The sequence below is a fragment of the Theropithecus gelada genome, chromosome 1 (genome assembly GCF_003255815.1).
Source record: "Theropithecus gelada isolate Dixy chromosome 1, Tgel_1.0, whole genome shotgun sequence".
Taxonomy (NCBI): domain Eukaryota; kingdom Metazoa; phylum Chordata; class Mammalia; order Primates; family Cercopithecidae; genus Theropithecus; species Theropithecus gelada.
Genome location: NC_037668.1, coordinates 102,480,005 through 102,492,062, shown reverse-complemented (window position 1 = coordinate 102,492,062; position 12,058 = coordinate 102,480,005).

The window sequence follows — 12,058 nt, the reverse complement described above, 5'->3', positions numbered from 1 at the left end:
ACACTTAGCTATTTCCTGTTCTGAAATGGATTCTTCCACTATCTGGAATTCTTAGTGATCTGTTACTGCAGTTTGTTATTTCCACTGACTTTTATTCATGATGGTTTGTTTCTTAATTATGCATGTGTATTCAGTTAATCTTAATTCGTGAATGATTTTTTGGGGTCCAGTTTAATGTGCCAGTCTTTAGTAAATCTTCTCCTTATTGTTGAATTTTAGTACTATTATTTCATTGTGCTCAGGGAAATCTTGATTTTCTGTTGTGATTACCAAGATCACTGCTGGTAGCTCACTTTTTTAAAAAAAGAGTTTCCTTATTTCCTACAAGTTCAGCAATAAAAAAATATATATATATGTTTTAAGTAGGCTCTACTAGTATTATAATGGAAAGGCCCTTCAAAGTATAGAGTCCCTATATTATAAAAGGCAGACTTTTGACACACTCTTTAAAATAACTATCATTTAATTGAAAAGAAAGAGAATACATATATGTTTTCCAAATATTCATAGGTACCAATATATAAATAGGTACGAGGTCCCAAGAATAAGGTTTGAATTTGATTATAAAGATACTAGCAATTGAAACAATTTTTTTCACAACCGAAGCTTCTTGCGTGATGGTTTAACACAATTGTCTTTAAATGGTTGTGAAGAGATTTTAAAATCGCAGTGCTCTTGTTATTGGCATTTAACATTGTAATATTCTTTTTAGTGGCATTCAAAATTGCAATGCTCTTGTTAGTAGTATTTCTTCTCTTATTTCGACTCTAAGGCAGGGTTCATACATGGGTCAAGGAAACAGCTAGATTGTACGAAACTTTAGAGAAGTAAAGGACTTAAGTATTTTGAGAACCCTATTTTTTGATTTTTTTTTTTTAACTCTTTTGTAACTTGTCTGCTGCAGCTGATAAAATAAGATGGACTCAGAGCCTCTTTCTACTTAGCAGCAAATAATAGGACCATTTAATAGGGGAAGTGGGTTGTCTTAGTCTGTTTATGCTGCTATAACAAAACACTCTCACACACTGCTTAATGACAGGGATACATTCTGAGAAACATGTCAAGCAAGTTTGTTATGGGAATGTTGAAGTGTACTAACACAAACTTAAACCTTATAGCCTGGGCTATATCTATAGTGTAGCCTATTGCTCCTAGACTACAAAGCTGTGCAGCATGTTACTGTATGGAATACTGTAGGCAACACAGTGATGAGTATTTGTGTATCTAAACATAGCAAAGATGCAGTAAAAATGTGGCATGAAAGATTGAAAAAAATGGTACATGTGTATAGAGCACTTACCATGAATAGAGCTTGTAAGACTGGAAGTTGCTTTGGGTGAGTCAGTCAGAAAGTGAATGTGAAGACCTAGAACATTACTATATCCTACTTCAAACTTTATAAACACTGTAAAGTTAGACTACACTAAATTTATTTTAAAAACTTTTTCTTCAATAAATTAACCTTATCTTACTATAATTTTTTACTGTATACATTTTTAATGTGTTATTGACTCTTGTAATAACACTTTTCTTAAAACATAAACACATTGTATATGGTACATAAATATTTTACTTCTTTATATACTTGTTCTATAAGCTCTCTGCATTTTAAAACTTTTCTATTTTTGTACTTTTTAAACATTTTCATTAAAAACTAAGACACAAACACACATATTAGCCTAGGTCTATGTAGAGTCAAGATCATCAGCACATTACTAGGCAATAGAAATTTTTCAGCTCCATTATAATCTGATGGGATCACCATCCTATATGCAGTTAGTCTTTGACCAAAACATTGCTATGCAGCACATGACTGTATCTGGGACTTGGTCATGTATAAACAACAGAGATTTTTTTTTTCACAGTTCTCAAGTCTGGTGAGTCCAAGATCAAACTGCTGGCAGATGCTGTGTCAGGTGAGGGCTCATTTCTCATAGATGGCACTGTCTTAGTGTCCTCACATGGCAGAAGGGACAGAAGGGAGAAGGAAACTCTCATTTTAAAATTTTTTAAAAATTATTATTATACTTTCAGTTTGGGGTTACATGTACAGAATGTGCAGTTATGTTACATAGGTATACACATGTCATGGTGGATTGCTGCACCCATCAACCTGTCACCTACATTAGGTATTTCTCCTAATGCTGTCCCTTCCTGCAAGTCCCCCACCCCACCACAGGCCCTGGTGTGTGATGATCCCCTCCCTGTGTCCATGTGTTCTCATTGTTCAACTCCCACTTATGAGTGAGAACACACAGTGCCTTCTTTTGAGAAGCACTTGTAAATATCCTTCACTCACTTTTTTGGGGGGTTGTTTGTGTTTTTCTTGTAAATTTAAGTTCTTATAGATTCTAGATATTAGCTCTTTGTCAGATGGATAGATTGCAAAAATTTTCTCTCATTCTGTAGGTTGCCTGTTCACTCTGATGATAGTTTCTTTTGCTGTGCAGAAGCTCTTTAGTTTAATTAGATCCCACTTGTCAATTTTGGATTTTGTTGCTGTTGCTTTTGGTGTTTTAGACATGAAGTCTTTGCCCATGCCTATGGCCTGAATGGTATTGCCTAGGTGTTCTTCTAGGAGTTTTATGGGTTTTAAGTCTCCTTGTAGGTCTCTAAGAACTTGCTTTGTGAATCTGGGTGCTCCTGTATTGGACGCATATATGTGTAAGACAGTTAGCTCTTCTTGTTGAATTGATCCCTTTACCATTACGTAATGGCCTTCTTTGTCTCTTTTGATCTTTGTTGGTTTCAAATCTGTTCTATCAGACCCCAGGATTGCAACCCTTGCTTTTTTTGTTGTTTTCCGTTTGCTTGGTGGATCTTCCTCCATCCTTTTATTTTGAGCCAATGTGTGTCTCTGCACATGAGATGGGTCTCCTGAATACAGCACACCAGTGGGTCTTGACTCTTTATCCAATTTTCCAGTCTGTGTCTTTTAATTGAGCCATTTAGCCCATTTACATTTAAGGTTAATATTGTCATGTGTGAATTTGATCCTGTCATTATGATGCTAGTTGGTTATTTCACCCATTAATTGATGCAGCTTCTTCATAACATCAATGGCCTTTACAATTTGGCATGTATTTGCAGTAGCTGGTACCAGTTGTTCCTATCCATGTTTACTGCTTCCTTCAGGAGCTCTTGTAAGGCAGGCATGGTGGTGACAAAATCTCTCAGTGTTTGCTTGTCTGTAAAGGATTTTATTTCTCCTTGACTTATGAAGCTTAGGTTGGCTGCATATGATATTCTTGGTTGAAATTTTTTTCTTTAAGAATGTTGAATTTTGGCCCCCACTCTCTTCTTGCTGGTAGGGTTTCTGCTGAGAGATCTGCTGTTAGCCTGATGAACTTCCCTTTGTTGGTAACCTGACCTTTCTCTCAGGCTGCGCTTAACATTTTTTCCCTTCATTTCAACCTTGATGAATCTGACAACTGTGTGTCTTGGGGTTGCTTTTCTCAAGGAGTATCTTTGTGGTGGTCTCTGTATTTCCTGAATTTGAATGTTGGCCTGCCTTGCTAGGTTGGGGAAGTTCTCCTGGATAACATCCTGAAGAGTGTTTTCTAATTTGGTTCTGTTCTCGCCATTACTTCTGTGAAGCTTCTTTTAAAAGGGCATTAATCACATCATCTTCCAAGGTGCCCAGTTCTTAATACCATCAACTTAGGGGTTAAGTTGCAGCTTATGAAGTTTGGAGGGACACACACATTTAAACCATAGCCTGGACCAATGTTAGTTTCCTGGTTTTGGAACTGCAGTATACTAACACAAAATATTCCATTTGGGGAAAATGAGTGATGAATATCAATACCTCTCTGCACAGTGTCTTGCAAATTCCTGTGAATTGATTGTTACATAAAATAAAAAATGTTTTCTAAAAAACCAAAGTGGGGGCCTAGCGCAGTGGCTGTAATCCCAGCTATTTGGGAGGCTGAGGTAGGAAGATCCCTTAAGTCCAGGAGTTCAAGATTGACCTACACCAGATAGTGAGATTCCAGTCTCAAAACTGAAAAATAAGTAATAATGTAAAAATGTTTTAAAAATCAAAGTGGAAACTAGGGTAAGGCCTAGAGGATGGGAGACAATAAAGGAGAATGTTGTACCTGTCTCTGACTAGACCTGAAAAGAATGGAGAAAAAGGAGTCTTTGTGACACAGACAGTTTGCTCTAGTTCTCCAAAGGCCTTGTGAGCCAAAGCTCTAATTAGTGATAACAAGCATTCATTTGCCTGTTGTGTACTCTGTTATGGAATCCCTGAGTGACCCAGCAGGGTGACACGCAGCTATATGAGGGTACAGAAAACCAGTCATCTTCTCCTTGGAGACACGACTAATAGCCCCTTTTAAATGAATAGTGTTATTTGGATAGTTATTAATGCCATGCTTTACAAACATACCCCATAAATTAGCACCACAGGAAAAATAAACTCTATGGAATATATAAAAATCAGTGAAAACATGACTTTTAAGGCAGATTATTTAAAATTATAAGGGGATGAAAGGCAATCTTTTAACCAGAGTAAGAACATTTGTAAACACTCCTATTTGTTGTGCAATGTGGTTCTGATTAATTACAATGAAGGCTTGTGTTATGAATAATCATTTTTGATATGGCAGTAATATTTGATGGAAAAATTGCAAACAGGAGGTATCTTTCTGTGATTCTTGAGCTGTATGAATACAAATCAATTAACAGCTTAATGGACAGGGTGGGGAAAGGAACATACTAATTTAGCTTAAGCAAGCAACTTGGACAGTTTCCACTACTCACTATTTTACATTATGCAGAATTTCCATTCGTATTAATAACTTATTACTTCTATTAAACATGCATTTTCCCTAAAGCTTAATGTTTCTTCAGTGGACGCCAATTAACTGAGACAGTCTTCTCTTAGCTAGCCAGTTATTTTAATTACTAAAAATTTTAAAAACGTGCCTGCTTTGCATAGATTTGACCAGTTGAACTTGCCGAAAGAATTCATTGACTTAGTGTAACAAGAGGTGAAAGATTTTTCGTGAATAATTCTAAAAAAAACATTTCAGACAGTTGGGTTCCACTGAGCATAACAATCCTGTGTTGCTATTACTTTGCATTTTAGTATTTATCTAGAACTTTAATGTGGTACCTTTCCAATCCAGCAGTATTTTTTTTTTTTTTTTTTTTTGAGACAGGGTTTCACTCTGTCACCTAGGCTGGAGTGCAGTAGCAGCGAGATCTCGGCTCACTGCAACCTCTGCCTCCCGGGTTCAAGCGAGTCCCCTGCCTAGGCCTCCCGAGTAGCTGGGATTATAGGCACAAGCCACCATGCCTGGCTAATTTTTTTGTATTTTTAGTAGAGACGGGATTTCACTGTGTTGGCAAGGCTGGTCTAGAATTCCTGACCTCAGGCAATCCACCCACCTCAGCCTGCCAAAGTGCTGGGATTACAGGTGTGAGCCACTGTGCCCAGTCTAATCCAGCAGTGTTTTGTTCTGCTTTTTATTTAGTTTCTTTGTTCTCTTTGTGCAGAACTATGGCTTGAAGGATGGGCAGGCAATTATTATAACTAAGGAGGAACTATAATGTGGTGGGTAGGTGCAGCTCTCCTATAGAAAAACTTGAGTTTTTGCTTCCTGATTCTTCCTGGACTAGTGGTGAAAAACCATGCGTGAGGCCCAGGTTAATGAGTATTGAAGAGTTAAAAGTACAAGTAATAAAAGATCATTGTACTCATTAGTCCTCTAGGGTGGTGAGGAATGCTTAAAAGGAAGGAACGAGAAGCACAGGAAGACAGAGTTTCTTTGGGGGGTTGGTATCCTCCAGACCACACCAGGAATCCAATTATTTTCATGCAAATAACAGAAGATCCTGAAAAGCAGGTAAAAAGTCCTTGCCACCTTGTGGAGACACTGATCAAGCAAATCAAGAATACTATTAATAATGTGAAATTTAAATATTAATATTCTAATAAAGTAGGAAAGTGAGTAAGCAGATTAATAGAATAAGAGCTACAACAAAGAGAGAGAGAGAGGAAACAAATAACTTCATGGAAATAGATAGAGCAAAGGCAGCAAATTCCTAGTAACACTCCCTAATTTTGCTGATGATAGCTGGACTGCAAAGGGGTTGATGAAGCACAGCAGTGCTGAGTACCACATGCCATATGTAAGTGACTGTGAAATAGTGAAAACAGAGACAACAGGAGACATCACAGGGACTGAAAGAAACAAGACTAAAAATATAATCTCATCTTAACATCCAACCAAACCCATTCATTCATTTACTGATTCATTCTTACTCTCATTTGAGCATTAATTCACTTATTCCTTCATTCCACACACCACTCCTTACTAAGGAGGAGCTGATGGTGAAAATTTATTTGTATACTGTCTATCCTAGTTTGGTCCCACCTGAAAGCACAGCCTGAGGCAAAAGTTCAGAAACTGCTACTTTTTAAAGGCATGCAATCCTATAAAAGTAGGTTTGAATGGAGGAAAGTCAGAGTGAGAAGGGAGAGGAGGGAGAGCACATCTTACAGTTTGTTATTGAGCTAGATGCTGTTTGGAACCCAGGGCAACTGATTGTCAGTCTCAAGGAATTGTCTTCTGAGGCTCTAAACATGACTGTGCCTCAGGACAACGGGGTGCTGTGTAGAAGGGAAAGAATTTATTTCCTGGCTTTGGTCTCCACAGGGCTGGGAAGACCTGGAATATTTCTCCTCAAGGCAACAGGAGAGCTCAGGGGAACAGAGCAAGAGGCAATAGGCACCTGCCTTGCCCTTAGGTGAACGTGGTGAGGTTGTGTCCACATGAAGTTAGTTATGGTAATGGTGGGTGGCTTAATTGTGTTTATTTTCATATTCTTTTTGTTATAGAGCCTCAATTGCAGCATGCTACTCTAGGGCTTATCTTACAAACACTCAAATTTTCTCAAACCATAATGCTTTCTTAGCATCCAGGAAATAAATAATTAGCCCTGGGTGCTTGGTTGATTCCTCTCTCAGTCATGTGATTTCAAGCATGGCCAATTGTTATGGAACATTTATCATGTGCCTGGCCCTGTGGTAAGTGATTTTCATGCATTATTTCACTTAATCCTGTCTCTGAGGTAAGAATCATTATCTCCATTTTACAGATGAGGAATCTGAGGTGAGAGAAATAAAGTAACTTGCCCATGTTTGCACAGGTCACACAGTGATGGGGGGAGCCAGACATTCACTCAAGCCTAACTATAAAGTTCATGCCCTTGACAACTATGTGCATGCTTTGCAAGTATGGTTCCAGGACAAGCAGCATCAGCATCTTCTGGGAACTTGTTAGAAATACAATTTCTTGGGTCCAATTCCAGAGCTTCTGATTCCACAATGCTGGCAGTGGGCCCAGCAACCTGTGTTTTAATGAGCCCTCTACAAATTCTGCTGCAGGCTAAAGTTTAAGAAACTGCTCTATGCTATTCCACCTTTTATAGTTCCATAACTGTATAAGGCAAACATGTGTCATCTGTTATTCTGATCACCTCAAGGTACCCTCAATATTGACATTAATTCTTATTCCTCAGATGATTTTGAGTTTCAGGAAAGAAAAAAAAAAAATAGTGTTAAAGACGAGCCTGATATTCTTCACTGTGGACTAATTTTTGAAGTGGCGTTAAGCAGACCATGGACTATTATAAGTAAAACACTGAAGGGCAAACCTACATTCAAATTATTTTTATTGCATACCATGGTCCTGCTTCAATCTTACCCTTCCCTGATTAGTTGAGAAAAAAGAAGAGATGGAGGTCAGTGAAATTAGTGCGCTTCAAAACCTTCTTTAAAGATAGTAAAGATACCTTTCTTCTGCATATGAGCCCATTGGTTAAAAGACAGATACTTGAGATAATATTCTTTTTATCTCACTAATTAAACATAAAGCTAGGCTGGGAGTGCTTTGGAGACATGTCCTCATCAGCAGGGCCTGGCCCCCATGGCAGTGTTTTAATTCAAGAAGCCTAATTTAATTAGCACCCTGCCACTGGGTCGGCTGCTCTGCCGCCTTGGATCTCTGGCCCAAGGAGATATGTGCAACCCCTGCTCTTTTTATTTCTAGTTAGCCTCATAAAAGGTAGGATGTCCAAGGAGAGAGAGGAACTTTGCTTCTCCATCATGTTTTGCATATGGTGCTAATTGAGCTGACAGTCTTGGACCACAGTCTGTTATTGCTGCAGCTGAGTCTTGAGCTGATACCCAGTGAAGGGATTGCACATGTCAAATGGCTCATCTTTGCCCTTGTGGCTCTTGAAATATGGAAGCAAATTGATCAGGGGGAGCTCTTCAGTCTGCATGCTTGAGTAACTGCAAGCAAAACAAAACTAGGAAAAAATAAGGTATTCAAATCCTACTGGTAATGGCTACACCCTCTCTCCTCACTTTCCCTACCCAGTGTGCTAATGAGGAAAGGAAAATGTGAAGCTCCTTGGCTTCCCTAATTGCTGTGCTTTGCCCTTATAACTTTTTTGTTCTTGCTTATCATGGTGAGAGTCCTGTTTCTGTCAATCATTTTTGGTTCTTTCTGCCTAGAAAATAACAATGCATTTTTTTTTTTGAGCCTTGAGATTATTCCAGCCCCTTTTCTTCCATAATTACAACAGGGAAAATAATGATTATTATTTTTTTTGGTTTTACTTTGCAATAATAAGCTGTAGCAATCAGGAAAGGGTTTATGTTTCTGGCCACTGAAACTTCTCCTGTGATAGTTTCCAAATTTTCCTCAGGACTGTAGAACTGCAGAGTTGTTCACTTTTACCACAATTCTGGATTGTGAGTATGTGCTGTTTTTCTATCTTTTCCTCTCTCACAGTGGAGGCTGTATTGTGTAGTGAACGAATCATGGACATGAGTGCAAGACAAAAGTTGTTTGAAACCTGCCTCTATTCTATACGAGTTTGGATTCATTACTTTGCTTCTCTGATTCCCCACTTTAATAATAATAATAATAATAATAATAATAATCCCCTCTTCCCAGGGCTATGCAGAAAATTAGGCCAAATACTATATTTTAAGTAGTTTTAAGCCATTTTCCCACATAATAGTGCTCAATAAGTGTATACTCTTTCTCTTTTCACTTAGCATCCCCCTTGCTTGGGGAATCCTTTCTGGTTCTTGTATTTGGCTGAAAGGATTTGATTTGTCTTCTAATTTAATTTTAGGATAAACAAGGCATTGCTATCTAAGGTCTGCTGGATCTTGGCTCAAACTGCCTCAGAAGTGTAGGCTCCCCAACTTGCTGTTTGCAAAGATGAAGTTTTTAGGGACATTGATTGTTATTTTTACAATGGAGAAAAAAGTCTTCACTGTTTTCATGCTCTTCTTTTAAAATATAGTTCTTTGGATGCATAGTCATGTAACAATAACACAAACAACAACATATGCTGGCCAGGTCTGGTGGCTCAGGCCTGTAGTCCCAGCACTTTGGGAGACTAAGGCAGGCAGATTTCTTGAGCCCAGGAATTCAAGACCAGTCTGGGCAACATGACAAAATCCTGTCTCTATAAAAAACATAAAAAATTGCTGGGTATGGTGGTATATGCCTCTAGTCCCAGCTACTTGGGAGGCTGAGGCTAGAGGATTGATTGAGTCTGGGAGGCGGAGGTTGCGGTGAGCTGAGATCACGCCACTGCACTCCAGCTCAGGTGACAGAGCAAGACTCCATCTAAAGAAAAAAAAAAAAGAGGGAAAATTGTTATGGTGGTTCGTGAACTATAGTACATACTTTATATCATTTGAAACCCTTATAGCAAATCTACAGGATAAATTTTTGTTTGTTTGTTTGTTTTTGAGACAGGGTCTCACTCTGTCATCCAGGTTGTACAGCAGTTGTACAATCACAGTCTTGATCTCCCAGGCTCAGGTGATTCTCCCACCTCAGCCTCCTGAGTAGCTGGTACCACAGGTGTGCACCACCACATCCAGCTAATTTTTTTTTTTTTTGTAATTTTAGTAGAGACAGGGTTTTACCATGTTGCTCTGGCTGATCTTGAACTCCTGAGCTCCGGTAATCTGCCTGCCTTGGCCTCCCAAAGTGCTGAGATTGCCACCACACCCAGTCAAAAAGATAAATTTTATTATTATCACCTTACAGATAATAAACTGGAGCTCAGACTGGTTGAGTGACTTGCCCAAGGTCACACAACTACGATGACAGGTCTGAGTGACTTCAAAGCCACTGCTTATTGTTTAAGAAAGAGAAAACAAATAAATGAAATAGGAAAGGAAGGACAAAGGGAAAGGAAAAATAAAAAAGAGAGAGACAAAGAGAAAGAAAAAGAGAGAAATCAAACACTTCATTTTAGATGGATTGTCTAGCATTAGCCTTTTCTCCTACCACAAGCACCCATTTTTTTCTCTTTCCTAGGGAAATGTCAGCTTTGGAAATAATTTAACCCAAATAATCACTCTGTTGGAATAACTCTCTCCTGGTGCTGCTATAATTTGGCTTACAATTACAGTTAATTGAACATCTTCAGAGTGAGCTCAATGCTGCATGCACGTAGAAAGAAATTTAATGTGCTAAGCATGCAAAAACATGATCTTAGAAGTTCATTTTTTCTGGGAGAAAAAGAAAGCAATTAGGGAGACATTTTTCAGCAAGGAAGAAAAAAACCTTATAAAACCCATGGTCTTGAGACAAGCTCTAAGATGATCCCTGGGCCCCATTAAGGGTGCAGTAATGAAAAGGGTTTGTGAGCTACAGGTTGTAATCTGCGAAAAGGTTCTCCTTCTCAGGAATCAAGACACATTAGTCTCATTATTTGCAGACACTTGACAAGACAAGAGCCAGAGGGAAGCAGCAACATCAGGAAATGCAGTGTGAAGAGAGGAGGTGGCTAATTAGAGGAAACAAAGAAAGAGATCTTGATGAATCTGTTCTAGAAAATCTCTTTCTAAAAGAGGGGCATTTCAGAAGCAAACAATCCTCTCTCTGAATATGACCTGGGAGGACACCTGGCTGGGGTTACCTAAGCAGATATGCCTAAATACAGCCAGCGAGAGTTACCCCAGCACTGTCCACTGCCCTGACTATACACACATTTGGCACTATGTATACTGTGACTCTTTTGGTTAAAACTATCTTTTGAAAAAAACTCTCTAAGGTATTTCTTTCCACTCGACTCATAAAAGGATTAAGCCCCCAAAGTATCCCAGGCTAAGTGCTGGTTCGTTTCCCAGAGTAGCTAGAGCAAAGGAATACAGGGAAAGCTATGGAGACAGGTGTTCTTTAATCAGCTCCTTTTTCTCCTTCTCTGTCTTTGCCAGAGGGTTTATGCCTGAGCGGTCACTTCAGGTTCCTCCGTCCTGCTTATTACACAGTCCTTTGGGAACCTGATTGGTGGGATAGAGTACCTGTGACTCCAGAATAATTGCGTAAGGAAATCAAAAGGCTGGAGGCTAAAAGAAGATAAATCTAGTTGGAAGTACCAAGTTGCTTTTAATTTCTGTCTCTGAACCTACACTGGGCTCTCCACAAGCTAATCAGAGCATGCCAGGATTTGTGACTTTGCAACCATAAGTCATAACAAGAGGCTCAAAGGGATTTGAAAGGTGGGTTTGCTGTTCTTCTGGTAGAAAATGCCCTCTAGAAACATAATTTCTAACTGGCAAGAGAGAAGTGGAGGAGAGCGGAGCTTGCCACAGATATCTAAGGAGCAATCAGCACTTCTACTATCCAATTCCATTTATATATGAACCCACATTACTTCAGGAGGAGGAGAAAGCAGGTATGCCTAAATTCAGCCAGCTAGAGTCAGGCTCTAAATTTCTTGTTTGCTCTTTAGGCCTGTGGTTATCCTCTTTGAATTTAGAGAAATGGGTCTCAACTTGGGGCAATTTTGTCCCCCATGGCATATGTAGAAATGTCTGAAGACACTTTTGATTGTCATAACTTGGGAGTGTGTGTATTAGGGCTCCCTGTTAGAAAGAGAACCAATCAGATATATATGTGTGTGTTTGTGTGTGTGTGTGTGTGTGTATATATGTATGTGTGTGTGTGTGTGTGTGTGTGTGTATATATATGAAATTCTGGAGGCTGGGAAGTCCCATGATCTG